The following is a 14,774-nucleotide window of genomic DNA, read 5'->3' as shown; positions in this document are numbered from 1 at the left end:
GGTAAGTGCTTTGGAGGGAAATCGCCAGGTGGTGGTGGTGTTCCTAGGAATTGCTGGTCTTGTCCTTCTAGATGGTAGTGGTCATGGCTTCGGAAGGTGCTACTCAAAGAACCATGGTGAGCTCCTGCAGTGCATCTTGTAGATGGTACACACCGCTGCCAATGTGCATCACTGGTGGAGGGATTGAATGTTTGTGGAAGGGGTAGCAATCACGTATGCTGCCTTGTCCTGAATGGTACTGAGCTTCTTGAGTGATGTTGAAGCTGCACTAATCCAGGAAAGGGGAGAGTGTTCAATTACACTGCTGACTCATGCCTTATGGAATGGGGGCAGGCTTTGGGGAGTCAGGAGGCGAGTCATTCGTCACAGGATTCCTAGTCTTTGACCTTCTCTTGTAGCCACAGTATTTATATGGCTAGTCCAATTCAGTTTCTGGTCAATGCTAACTCCTAGGATGTTTATAATGGGGAATTCAATGACAGTAATACCAAACTAAAGGGGCGATGATTAGATCCTCTCAAGATCAAGAAGAATAAATTTTATAGTTGCATAAAGGTAAAGAGGGTGGTCAAGAGCAATTTTGGCCCACTAAAGACAGAGTGTAGTGACATTGTTAATGACTACCGGAAATAGTAAGTAGTCTCACAACACCAGGTTAAAGTCCAACAGGTTTATTTGGTAGCACGAGCTTTCGGAGCGCCGCTCCTTCATCAGGTGACTCACCTGGTGAAGGGGCAACGCTCCGAAAACTCGTACTACCAAATAAACCTGTTGGACATTAACCTGGTGTTGTGAGACTACTTACTGTGCCCACCCGAGTCCAACGCCGGCATCTCCATATCATGACTACTGGAAATGGCAGACATGTTGAATAATTATTTTGCCTCAATACTTACACCAGAAAAGGAGGATAGCTTGCTAGAAGTCCCAAGGAAAATAATAGTGGTTCAGGGGCAGGGATTAAATACAATTCTCGTAAGCGAAACATCGATAATGAGGAAATTAATGGAACAAAAGAGTGACAAGTCCCCAGGACCTGACAGTTTCCATCCAAGGGTGTTAAAGGAAGTAGGGGAGCACATTGTTGATGCCTTAACTATAATCTTTCAGAGTTCCCTAGGAGTCATCCCCTTGAATTGGAAAATTGCTCATGTCACTCTGCTTTTTAAGGGCGAAAGAGGATGCCCAGGGAGTTACCGACCAGTTAGCCGAGTCTATAATCAAGGATAGAGTAACTGAACACTTTGAAATTTTTCAGGTAATCAGGGAAAGCCAGCATGGATTCATGACAGGTAGATCATGCCTAACAATCCTCACTGGATCTTTGGAACAGGTGACTACGGTAATGGACACGGGAATGTCTATGGATGTTGTTTATGTGGACTTCCAGAAGTCCTTTGATAAAGTCCCGTATAAGAGACAGAAACCCATGGAATCAGGGCACTGACATGGCTGGGAAATTGGTTGAGGCCTCAGTTGTTCACATTATTTATTAAAGACTTGGATAATGGCATAGAAAGTCATATATCTAAATTTGATGACACAAAGTTAGCTGGCATTATGGACAGTGTAGACGTTAACATAAAATTACAAAAGGATATTGATAGACTAGGTGAATGGTCAGTAGATGGATTTCAATCCAAGTGTGAGGTTATTTATTTTGGGCTGAGAAAGGACAGATCAGAGTACTTTCGAGATGGTATGAAGTTAAATACAGTATGTGTATTTACTCTTGTAAATTGACTGTGTGTCTATATATGCCCTGTTTGTGAACCGAACTCTTCACTCACCTGATGAAGGGGCAAAGCTCCGAAAGCTCGTGCTACCAAATAAACTTGTTGGACTTTAACCTGGTGTTATGAGTAATGGGAGCAAATCTGGGCACCACATCTTAGAAAAGATATAATGGCCCTGGTGGGAGCACAGTGTAGATTTACAAGAATGATACCTGGACCTCAGTGGTTTAATTATGAGATTAGACCATTTTCTCTAGAATTTATAAGGTTAAGGGGTGGTCTGGTTGAAGTCTTCATGACAGGGTAAAGATAAACTATTTCCTCTGGTTGGAGATTCTAGAACTAGGGGGCACAGCCTAAAAATTAGGGCTGAACCATTTAGGAGAGCTATTAAGCACTTAGAAACACAGAAAAACTACAGCACAAACAGGCCCTTCGGCCCACAAGTTGTGCCGAACACATCCCTACCTTCTAGACCTGCCTATAACCCTCCATCCTATTAAGCTCCATGTACTCATCCAGGAGTCTCTTAAAAGACCCTATTGAGTTCGCCTCCACCACCACTGACGGCAACCGATTCCACTCACCCACCACCCTGTGAGAGAAAAACTTACCCCTAACATCTCCCCTGTACCTACCCCCCAGCACCTTAAACCTGTGTCCTCTCGTAGCAGACATTTCCACCCTGGGAAAAAGCCTCTGAGAGTCCACCCGATCTATGCCTCTCAACACCTTATACACCTCTATTATGTCTCCTCTCATCCTTCGTCTCTCCAAGGAAAAAAGACCGAGCTCCCTCAGCCTATCCTCATTTGGCATGCCACTCAATCCAGGCAACATCCTTGTAAATCTCCTCTGCACCCTTTCAATCTTTTCCACATCCTTCCTGTAATGAGGCGACCAGAACTGAGCACAGTACTCCAAGTGGGGTCTGACGAGGGTCTTATATAGCTGCATCATTATCCCCGGACTCCTAAACTCAATCCCTCGATTGAGTTTCTACCACAAAAGGTGGTAGAGATCTGGAATGCTTTTCCACAAACAACAGTTGATGCTAGATCAGTTATCTTTAAATCTGGGATCAATAATTTTTGTTAAGCAAAGGTATTAAGGGATATGGGCCAAAATCAGGTACATGGAGTTAGGCCACAATTCAGCCATGATCTCATTAAATGGCAGAACAGGCTCGATGGGCTGAATTGATGACTCCTGTTGGAGATGGTCTTTGCCCGGCACTTGTGTGGTTCAAATGTTACTTGCCACTTGTCAGCCCAAGCCTGGATATTGTCCAGCTCTTGCTGCATTTGGACATGGTCTGCTTCAGTATCTGAGGAGTCGCGAATGGTGCTGAACATTGTGCAGCCATCAGTGAACATCTCTACTTCTAATCTTATGATGGAAGGAAGGTCATTGATAAAGCAGCTGAAGATGGTTGGGTCTAGGACACTACCCTGTGGAATTCCTGCAATGATGTCCTGAAGCTGAGATGATTGACCTCCGATCACCATAACCATCTTCCTTTGGGCCAGGCATGACTCCAACCAGTGGAGGCTTTTCTCCCAGTTCCCATTGACTCCAGTTTTGTTCGGGCTCCTTGATGCCATACTCAGTCAAATACTGCCTTGATGTCGAGATCAGTCACTTTCACCTCATCTCTGGAGTTCAGTTCTTTTGTCTGTATTTGGACCAAGGCAGTAATGAGGTCAGGAGCGAAGTGACTGGCAGAACCCAAACTGAGCATGTGAGCAGGTTATTATGGAATACAATGTGGGAGTGTGTGAGGTTATGCACTTTGGTAGGAAGAACAGGTGTAGACTATTTTCTAAATGGGGAAAGGCTTCAGAAATCTGAAACACAAAGGGACTTGGGAGCCCTGGTTCAGGACTCTCTTAAGGTTAACATGAGGTTCAGTTGGCGCTTAAGGCGGCAAATTCAATGTTAGCACTCATTTCTAGAAGGCTAGAATACAAGAGCAGGGATGTACTGCGGAGGCTCTGGTCAGACCCCATTTGGAATATTGAGAGCAATTTGGGCCTCATACCTAGGAAGGATGTGTTGGCCATGGAGGAGGCCCAGAGGAAGTTCACAAGAACAATCCCAGGAATGAAGGGTTTGTCATATGGAACAGTTGAACAGTCTGGGTCTATACTCAGAGTTGAGAAGGATTAGGGGGGATCTAATTGAAACATAGAGAATACTGAGAGGTCTAGATAGAAAGGACGTGGAGAGGATGCTTCAACCAGTGGGAGAGACTATACCTCGAAGGCACAACCTCAGAGTGAAGGGACTTTAAAACTGAGATGAGGAGGAATTTCTTCAGCCAGAGGCTGGTGAATCTGTGGAACTATTTGCCGCAGAAGGCTATGGACGCCAGGTCATCGAATGTCTTTAAGACAGAGATAGATAGGTTCTTGATTAATAAGGGATCAAGGGTTACAGGGGGGAGAAGGGGGGGGGGAGGAGGGAAGGGGGGGGAGGAGAGAAGGGGGGGGAGAGAAGGGGGGGGGAGAGCAGGGGGGGGGAGAGAAGGGGGGGGGAGAGAAGGGGGGGGAGAGCAGGGGGGGGAGAGCAGGGGGGGGAGAGCAGGGGGGGGAGAGCAGGGGGGGGAGAGCAGGGGGGGGAGAGCAGGGGGGGAGAGCAGGGGGGGAGAGCAGGGGGGGAGAGCAGGGGGGGGAGAGCAGGGGGGGGGAGAGCAGGGGGGGGAGAGCAGGGGGGGGAGAGCAGGGGGGGGAGAGCAGGGGGGGGAGAGCAGGGGGGGGAGAGCAGGGGGGGGAGAGCAGGGGGGGGAGAGCAGGGGGGGGAGAGCAGGGGGGGGAGAGCAGGGGGGGGAGAGCAGGGGGGGGAGAGCAGGGGGGGGAGAGCAGGGGGGGGAGAGCAGGGGGGGGAGAGCAGGGGGGGGAGAGCAGGGGGGGGAGAGCAGGGGGGGGAGAGCAGGGGGGGGAGAGCAGGGGGGGGAGAGCAGGGGGGGGAGAGCAGGGGGGGGAGAGCAGGGGGGGAGAGCAGGGGGGGGAGAGCAGGGGGGGGAGAGCAGGGGGGGGAGAGCAGGGGGGGGAGAGCAGGGGGGGGAGAGCAGGGGGGGGAGAGCAGGGGGGGGAGAGCAGGGGGGGGAGAGCAGGGGGGGGAGAGCAGGGGGGGGAGAGCAGGGGGGGGAGAGCAGGGGGGGGAGAGCAGGGGGGGGAGAGCAGGGGGGGGAGAGCAGGGGGGGGAGAGCAGGGGGGGGAGAGCAGGGGGGGGAGAGCAGGGGGGGGAGAGCAGGGGGGGGAGAGCAGGGGGGGGAGAGCAGGGGGGGGAGAGCAGGGGGGGGAGAGCAGGGGGGGGAGAGCAGGGGGGGGAGAGCAGGGGGGGGAGAGCAGGGGGGGGAGAGCAGGGGGGGGAGAGCAGGGGGGGGAGAGCAGGGGGGGGAGAGCAGGGGGGGGAGAGCAGGGGGGGAGAGCAGGGGGGGGAGAGCAGGGGGGGGAGAGCAGGGGGGGGAGAGCAGGGGGGGGAGAGCAGGGGGGGGAGAGCAGGGGGGGGAGAGCAGGGGGGGAGAGCAGGGGGGGAGAGCAGGGGGGGAGAGCAGGGGGGGAGAGCAGGGGGGGAGAGCAGGGGGGGAGAGCAGGGGGGGAGAGCAGGGGGGAGAGCAGGGGGGAGAGCAGGGGGAGAGCAGGGGGGAGCACGAGAAGGGGGAGAGGCGGACAGGAGAAGGGGGAGAGGGGACAGGAGAAGGGGGAGAGGGGACAGGAGAAGGGGGAGAGGGGACAGGAGAAGGGGGAGAGGGGACAGGAGAAGGGGGAGAGGGGACAGGAGAAGGGGGAGAGGGGACAGGAGAAGGGGGAGAGGGGACAGGAGAAGGGGGAGAGGGGACAGGAGAAGGGGGAGAGGGGACAGGAGAAGGGGGAGAGGGGACAGGAGAAGGGGGAGAGGGGACAGGAGAAGGGGGAGAGGGGACAGGAGAAGGGGGAGAGGGGACAGGAGAAGGGGGAGAGGGGACAGGAGAAGGGGGAGAGGGGACAGGAGAAGGGGGAGAGGAGACAGGAGAAGGGGGAGAGGAGACAGGAGAAGGGGGAGAGGAGACAGGAGAAGGGGGAGAGGAGACAGGAGAAGGGGGAGAGGAGACAGGAGAAGGGGGAGAGGAGACAGGAGAAGGGGGAGAGGAGACAGGAGAAGGGGGAGAGGAGACAGGAGAAGGGGGAGAGGAGACAGGAGAAGGGGGAGAGGAGACAGGAGAAGGGGGAGAGGAGACAGGAGAAGGGGGAGAGGAGACAGGAGAAGGGGGAGAGGAGACAGGAGAAGGGGGAGAGGAGACAGGAGAAGGGGGAGAGGAGACAGGAGAAGGGGGAGAGGAGACAGGAGAAGGGGGAGAGGAGACAGGAGAAGGGGGAGAGGAGACAGGAGAAGGGGGAGAGGAGACAGGAGAAGGGGGAGAGGAGACAGGAGAAGGGGGAGAGGAGACAGGAGAAGGGGGAGAGGAGACAGGAGAAGGGGGAGAGGAGACAGGAGAAGGGGGAGAGGAGACAGGAGAAGGGGGAGAGGAGACAGGAGAAGGGGGAGAGGAGACAGGAGAAGGGGGAGAGGAGACAGGAGAAGGGGGAGAGGAGACAGGAGAAGGGGGAGAGGAGACAGGAGAAGGGGGAGAGGAGACAGGAGAAGGGGGAGAGGAGACAGGAGAAGGGGGAGAGGAGACAGGAGAAGGGGGAGAGGAGACAGGAGAAGGGGGAGAGGAGACAGGAGAAGGGGGAGAGGAGACAGGAGAAGGGGGAGAGGAGACAGGAGAAGGGGGAGAGGAGACAGGAGAAGGGGGAGAGGAGACAGGAGAAGGGGGAGAGGAGACAGGAGAAGGGGGAGAGGAGACAGGAGAAGGGGGAGAGGAGACAGGAGAAGGGGGAGAGGAGACAGGAGAAGGGGGAGAGGAGACAGGAGAAGGGGGAGAGGAGACAGGAGAAGGGGGAGAGGAGACAGGAGAAGGGGGAGAGGAGACAGGAGAAGGGGGAGAGGAGACAGGAGAAGGGGGAGAGGAGACAGGAGAAGGGGGAGAGGAGACAGGAGAAGGGGGAGAGGAGACAGGAGAAGGGGGAGAGGAGACAGGAGAAGGGGGAGAGGAGACAGGAGAAGGGGGAGAGGAGACAGGAGAAGGGGGAGAGGAGACAGGAGAAGGGGGAGAGGAGACAGGAGAAGGGGGAGAGGAGACAGGAGAAGGGGGAGAGGAGACAGGAGAAGGGGGAGAGGAGACAGGAGAAGGGGGAGAGGAGACAGGAGAAGGGGGAGAGGAGACAGGAGAAGGGGGAGAGGAGACAGGAGAAGGGGGAGAGGAGACAGGAGAAGGGGGAGAGGAGACAGGAGAAGGGGGAGAGGAGACAGGAGAAGGGGGAGAGGAGACAGGAGAAGGGGGAGAGGAGACAGGAGAAGGGGGAGAGGAGACAGGAGAAGGGGGAGAGGAGACAGGAGAAGGGGGAGAGGAGACAGGAGAAGGGGGAGAGGAGACAGGAGAAGGGGGAGAGGAGACAGGAGAAGGGGGAGAGGAGACAGGAGAAGGGGGAGAGGAGACAGGAGAAGGGGGAGAGGAGACAGGAGAAGGGGGAGAGGAGACAGGAGAAGGGGGAGAGGAGACAGGAGAAGGGGGAGAGGAGACAGGAGAAGGGGGAGAGGAGACAGGAGAAGGGGGAGAGGAGACAGGAGAAGGGGGAGAGGAGACAGGAGAAGGGGGAGAGGAGACAGGAGAAGGGGGAGAGGAGACAGGAGAAGGGGGAGAGGAGACAGGAGAAGGGGGAGAGGAGACAGGAGAAGGGGGAGAGGAGACAGGAGAAGGGGGAGAGGAGACAGGAGAAGGGGCAGAGGAGACAGGAGAAGGGGCAGAGAAGACAGGAGAAGGGGCAGAGAAGACAGGAGAAGGGGCAGAGAAGACAGGAGAAGGGGCAGAGAAGACAGGAGAAGGGGCAGAGAAGACAGGAGAAGGGGCAGAGAAGACAGGAGAAGGGGCAGAGAAGACAGGAGAAGGGGCAGAGAAGACAGGAGAAGGGGCAGAGAAGACAGGAGAAGGGGCAGAGAAGACAGGAGAAGGGGCAGAGAAGACAGGAGAAGGGGCAGAGAAGACAGGAGAAGGGGCAGAGAAGACAGGAGAAGGGGGAGAGAAGACAGGAGAAGGGGGAGAGAAGACAGGAGAAGGGGGAGAGAAGACAGGAGAAAGGGGAGAAGACAGGAGAAAGGGGAGAAGACAGGAGAAAGGGGATCAAGGGCTACAGGGAGAAGACTGGAGAAAGGGGATCCAGGGTTACAGGGGGAAGACAGGAGAAAGGGGATCAAGGGTTACAGGGGGAAGACAGGAGAAAGGGGATCAAGGGTTAGAGAGAGAAGACGGGAGAAGACATGAGAAAGGGGATCAAGGGTTACTGAGAGGAGGCGGGGGAGAGAAGACAGGAGAAGGGGGATCAAGGGTTACAGGGAGAAGGCGGGAGAAAGGGGATCAAGGGTTACAGGGAGAAGGCGGGAGAAAGGGGATCAAGGGTTACAGGGAGAAGGCAGGAGAAAGGGGATCAAGGGTTACAGGGAGAAGGCGGGAGAAAGGGGATCAAGGGTTACAGGGAGAAGGTGGGAGAAAGGGGATCAAGGGTTACAGGGAGAAGGCGGGAGAAAGGGGATCAAGGGTTACATGGAGAAGGCGGGAGAAAGGGGATGAGAATCGTATCAGCCACGATTGAATGGCAGAGCAGACTCGATTCTGTGTGTTTTTTTGAGTCTATCACTATCCTCCTCATAGTTGATTATACATAGAACATAGAACAGTACAGCACAGAACAGGCCCTTCGGCCCACGATGTTGTGCCGAGCTTTATCTGAAACCAAGATCAAGCTATCCCACTCCCTATCATCCTGGTGTGCTCCATGTGCCTATCCAATAACCGCTTACATGTTCCTAAAGTGTCTGACTCCACTATCACTGCAGGCAGTCCATTCCACACCCCAACCACTCTCTGCGTAAAGAACCTACCTCTGATATCCTTCCTATATCTCCCACCATGAACCCTATAGTTATGCCCCCATGTAATAGCTCCATCCACCCGAGGAAATAGTCTTTGAACGTTCACTCTATCTATCCCCTTCATCATTTTATAAACCTCGATTAAGTCTCCCCTCAGCCTCCTCCGCTCCAGAGAGAACAGCCCTCGCTCCCTCAACCTTTCCTCATAAGACCTACCCTCCAAACCAGGCAGCATCCTGGTAAATCTCTTCTGCACTCTTTCCAGCGCTTCCACATCCTTCTTATAGTGAGGTGACCAGAACTGCACACAATATTCCAAATGTGGTCTCACCAAGGTCCTGTACAGTTGCAGCAAAACCCCACGGCTCTTAAACTCCAACCCCCTGTTAATAAAAGCTAACACACTATAGGCCTTCTTCACAGCTCTAGCCACTTGAGTGGCAACCTTCAGAGATCTGTGGATATGGACCCCAAGATCTCTCTGTTCCTCCACAGTCTTCAGAACCCTACCTTTGACCCTGTAATCCACATTTAAATTTGTCCTACCAAAATGAATCACCTCACATTTATCAGGGTTAAACTCCATTTGCCATTTTTCAGCCCAGCTTTGCATCCTATGTCTCTTTGCAGCCTACAACAGCCCTCCACCTCATCCACGACTCCACCAACCTTGGTGTCATCAGCAAATTTACTGATCCACCCTTCAGCCCCCTCCTATAAGTCATTAATAAAAATCACAAAGAGCAGAGGACCAAGCACTGATCCCTGTGGCACTCCGTTAGCAACCTGCCTCCAGTCCGAAAATTTTCCATCCACCACCACCCTCTGTCTTCGATCAGACAGCCAGTTACCTATCCAATCGGCCAACTTTCCCTCTATCCCACACCTCCTTACTTTCATCATAAGCCGACCATGGGGGACCTTATCAAACGCCTTACTAAAATCCATGCATATGACATCAACTGCCCTACCTTCATCAACACACTTAGTTACCTCCTCAAAAAATTCAATCAAATTTGTGAGGCAGGGATCTTCCAGGTTTATGGTCCAAGTTAGCCAGATTCCATTTCACAGCAATACTCTTTGGCGCACTAAACTCATCCCAAAGTCGAATATACCGCTTCCAACTCATGCAGTTTGTAAAACATAAAGGCTCACAAATAATGTCGATACATTTTTCCTAATTGATGGGCACAGAGGAAAATATTTATTTTCGCTTGGCTCTTGCTGGATTATAGTCAGTATTTTTCAAATATTGATCGCGCTGTAGATGTTTGATTAATTTCCAGAATGAAACACTGTCACCGCCTAAATCCAGAGACAGCTCACTGCCACGACAGCGAAACAGCCCCACACGCGCACGCACACCCCCCACCGGCACGCACCCCCGCACCCCCCCCCCACACGCGCACACCCCCACACGCGCGCGCACACCCCCTCCAACACGCGCGCGCAGCCCCCCCAACACGCACGCGCACACCCCCCCAACATGCATGCACACCCCCCTCAAAGAACAAAGGACAATACAGCACAGGAACAGGCCCTTCGGCCCTCCAAGCCTGCACCGCTCATGTGCCCGACTCGACCATTCGTTTGTACCCCTCTATTCCCAGTCTGTTCATGTAGCTATCTAGATAAGTCTTAAACGATCCCAGCGTGTCCGCCTCAATCACCTTGCTTGGCAATGCATTCCAGGCCACCCTCTGTTTAAAATACATCCCCCTGACATCTGTGTTGAACCTTGCTCCCCTCACCTTGAACCCGTGACCCCTTGTGTTGGTCACCTCCGACCTGGGAAAAAGCTTCCCACTGTTCACCCTATCTATGCCCTTCATAATTTTATACACCTCTATTAAGTCGCCCTCATCCTCCGTCTTTCCAGGGAGAACAACCCCAGATTACCCAATCTCTCCTCATAGCTGAGACCCTCCATACCAGACATCATCCTGGTAAACCTTCTCTGTACTCTCTCCAAGGCCTCCACGTCCTTCTGGTAGTGCGGCGACCAGAACTGGATGCAGTATTCAAATGTGGCCTAACCAACGTTCTGTACAGCTGCAACATCATATGCCAACTTTTGTATTCTATGCCCCGTCCAATAAAGGCAAGCATGCCATATGCCTTCTTCACCACCCTCTCCACCTGTGCTGCCATCCTTATGGGTCTGTGGACTTGTACATCCAGGTCCCTCTGTGTGTCTATACTCCTGATGGTTCTGCCATTTTATTGTATAGCTCCCCTTACATTAGATCTACTGAAATGCATCACTTCACATTTATCTGGATTAAATTCCATCCGCCATTTCTCCGTCCAATGTTCCAGCCTATCTATATCCTGCTGTATTCTCTGACAATGTTCATCACTATCCGCAACTCCAGCAATCTTTGTGTCGTCCGCAAAGTTACTGATCACACCAGCTACATCTTCCTCCAAATCATTTATATATATCACAAACAGCAGAGGTCCCAGTACAGAGCACTGCGGAACCCCACTAGTCACAGACCTCCAACTGGAAAAAGACCCCTCCACTGTTACCCTCTGTCTTCTATGGCTAAGCCAGTTCTCCACCCATCTAGCTCGCTCACCTTTTATCCCGTGATATTTAACCCCCCCGCACGCGCACACTCCCCCCCACACACACGCACGCGCACCCCCCACACACACACAGCCCCCCCACACACACACAGCCCCCCCACACACACACAGCCCCCCCCACACACACACAGCCCCCCCACACACACACACAGCCCCCCCACACACACACAGCCCCCCCACACACACACAGCCCCCCCACACACACACAGCCCCCCCCACACACACAGCCCCCCCACACACACACAGCCCCCCCACACACACACACAGCCCCCCCCACACACACACACACAGCCCCCCCCACAACACACACACACACAGCCCCCCCCTCCCACACACACACACAGCCCCCCCCTCCCACACACACACAGCCCCCCCCCCTCCCACACACACAGCCCCCCCCCCTCCCACACACACACCGCCACCCCCCCACACACACACATAGCCCCCCCCCCCCCCACACACACACACACGCCCACTTTCCGCTCCCAAAAAATCCCGCTTCAGAAATGCGGCAAATGGCCGCAGCTCAACTTCCTGCCGCGCGGGGCCCCGAGTCCCCGGCCCCGAGTCCCCGGCCCCGAGTCCCGGCCCCGAGTCCCCAACCCCGAGTCCCCGGCCCCGAGTCCCGGCCCCGAGTCCCCAACCCGAGTCCCCGGCCCCGAGTCCCCAACCCCGAGTCCCCGGCCCCGAGTCCCGGCCCCGAGTCCCCAACCCCGAGTCCCCGGCCCCGAGTCCCCAACCCCGAGTCCCCGGCCCCGAGTCCCGGCCCCGAGTCCCCAACCCCGAGTCCCGGCCCCGAGTCCCCAACCCCGAGTCCCAACCCCGAGTCCCGGCCCCGAGTCCCCAACCCCGAGTCCCGGCCCCGAGTCCCCAACCCCGAGTCCCGCCCCGAGTCCCCAACCCCGAGTCCCCAACCCCGAGTCCCCAACCCCGAGTCCCCGGCCGCGAGTCCCGGCCCGTTCAGCCACCGCTGGGGCTTCATGGTTTTAGCCGCCAAGTGGCTCCGGAAGCGCCAGGGAGGGGACGGCCTCTGGCCCGGTGCTGACCGGCCCGGTGCTCGCCGCGCCGAGCTGTCTTTCTGGCTGCGGAGCGCTGGTCCGCGGGGCCGACCATGGGCCTACCTGAGTACGAGACAAATGACAAACCTCCCTGCGACCTCCAGACAGGCTTCACTGCCTCTGATCCCGATCCCCGGCGAGCCCCACATTGAAGCTCAGTCCCAGCAGACAAACCGGCACCAGGAGCCGCGGCCTCGCCGCCATCACAGGCCGCAGCGCGCAACGGGGTGACGCCGCAGCTCCGCCCCCCCGGGCCGGGGACCCGCAAACCAGGCAGGGAGCGCGCTGCGCGGCACGCGCAGATTCGGCAGGGGCGCGCAAACACGGGGAACGCGCACGCTGCCGCCCATAAGCGAGTAAGAAGTCTCACAACACCAGGTTAAAGTCCAACAAGTTTATTATGCGAATCTTTACAGTAAAGACTCGCATTCCAACCATTATTCTGTAAATTGGGTTTGTGTCTTTGTGCCCTGTTTGTGATCAGAATTCCCGCCCACCTGGTGAAGGAGCAGCCTGTTCCGAAAGCTCGTGGCTTTTGCTGCCAAATAAACCTGTTGGACTTTAACCTGGTGGTTGTGAGACTTCTCACTGTCTTCACCCCAGTCCAACGCCGGCATCTCCACATCATGGCCAGAAGCAAAGCAGAGAAACAGACTGTCCGGCAGGGTGGCGGTAATTACCCCACACAGAGTCCACACCGCCCCCCCCACACACACACACACCCCCCACCACGAGTCCCACACCCGCCCCCACACACACACCCCACACAGAGTCCCCACACCGCCCCCCCACACACACACGCGCACACACCCCCACACAGAGTCCCACACCGCCCCCCACACACACACACACACCCCCACACAGAGTCCCACACGCCCCCCCACACACACACCCACACAGAGTCCCACACCGCCCCCCACACACACACGGCACACACCCCCACACAGAGTCCCACACCGCCCCCCCCACACACACAGCACACACACCCCCACACAGAGTCCCACACCGCCCCCCCCACACAGACACACACACCCCCACACAGAGTCCCACACTGCCCCCCCCCACACACACGCACACACACCCCCACACAGAGTCCAACACCGCCCCCCCCACACACACGCACACACCCCCCACACAGAGTCCCACACCGCCCCCCCCACACACACACACACACACACCCCCCACACAGAGTCCAACACCGCCCCCCCCCACACAACACACACACCCCACACAGAGTCCCACACCGCCCCCCCCACACACACGCACACACACCCCCACACAGAGTCCCACACCGCCCCCCCACACAGACACACACACCCCCACACAGAGTCCAACACCGCCCCCCCCACACACACGCACACACCCCCCACACAGAGTCCCACACCGCCCCCCCACACACACACACACACACACACCCAATATCCCGGTTGATAGCCAAGTTCCGCACACACAAGGACGGCCTCAACCGGGATATTGGGTTCATGTCACACTATTTGTAACTCCCACAGTTGCGTGGACCTGCAGAGTTTCACTGGCTGTCCTGTCTGGAGACAATACACATCTTTTTAGCCTGTCTTGATGATCTCTCCACTCACAGTGTTTTGTTTCTTAAAGACTGGATTAGTTGTAAGTATTCGCATTCCAACCATTATTCATGTAAATTGAGTCTGTGTCTTTATAAGCTCTGTTTGTGAACAGAATTCCCACTCACCTGAAGAAGGGCTTAGAGCTTCGAAAGCTCTGTGTGGCTTTTGCTACCAAATAAACCTGTTGGACTTTAACCTGGTGTTGTTAAACTTCTTGCTGAGGAGGAGGACATGGAGGAAGGCCCGGGCCGTACCACTTACAGGACCGGAGGGAGACGACCATCAGAGGCAGGAGGTGGCCGCCATTCACCCAGAGCGGGGGCTTCGGAGAAGTAGGGAGCAGAGACCCCGGCAGTTCCGTGCACGAGTGCCCTTCGAGGAGATGTCGGACACCGTGTGCCGCCGACGTCTCCGACTCCGAAAGGATACCGTGCGACACCTGTGCGACCTGTTGCAGGACCTGGCGCCGAGGGGGGCGGGGGGGGGGGGGGCACCTACTCTCAGTGGCTGTCAGATTGACGGCTGCTCTGAACTTCTATGCGACTGGCGCCTTCCAGAGCCCCAGCGGAGATGTCTGTGGCATCTCCCAGTCTTCAGTCCTCACCCTGTGTCAAGCAGGTCACTGAAGCCCTGTGTGCCCGGGCTGGGCAGGACATCAAATTCAACCTGGACCCGGCCCATCAGGAAGCCGGGCTGCGGGTTCGTTGCAATTGTGGGGATGCTGAATGTGCAGGGGGCGGTCGACTGCACCCATGTCGCCCTCAGGGCCCCCCTACAGAATCCACGACGATTTGTTAATAGGAAGGGGATCCACTCCCTGAATGTACAAATCGTGTGTGACCACA

At 55.9% G+C, this 14,774-nt stretch overlaps 1 protein-coding gene across 4 annotated transcripts in view; it reads right to left on the bottom strand.

Moving 5' to 3' along the window:
- The window catches only part of kbtbd2 (kelch repeat and BTB (POZ) domain containing 2), a 63,021-nt gene extending 50,429 nt beyond the window's left edge, over positions 1-12,592 (bottom strand). For 2 of the 4 annotated variants that reach the window (XM_078216971.1, XM_078216968.1), the window contains exon 1: positions 12,407-12,592. The gene's annotated coding sequence lies outside the window, so the exon portion shown is untranslated. The remainder of the gene's footprint in view (positions 1-12,406) is intronic. The other 2 variants (XM_078216969.1, XM_078216970.1) reach the window with 2 other exon arrangements.
- Positions 12,593-14,774: the final 2,182 nt, after the last annotated feature.

This window comes from Mustelus asterias, chromosome 7 (genome assembly GCF_964213995.1).
Source record: "Mustelus asterias chromosome 7, sMusAst1.hap1.1, whole genome shotgun sequence".
In the NCBI taxonomy this organism is placed as follows: domain Eukaryota; kingdom Metazoa; phylum Chordata; class Chondrichthyes; order Carcharhiniformes; family Triakidae; genus Mustelus; species Mustelus asterias.
The sequence above is the reverse complement of the archived record's forward strand: the minus strand, read 5'-3'. Positions and strand labels throughout refer to the sequence as shown.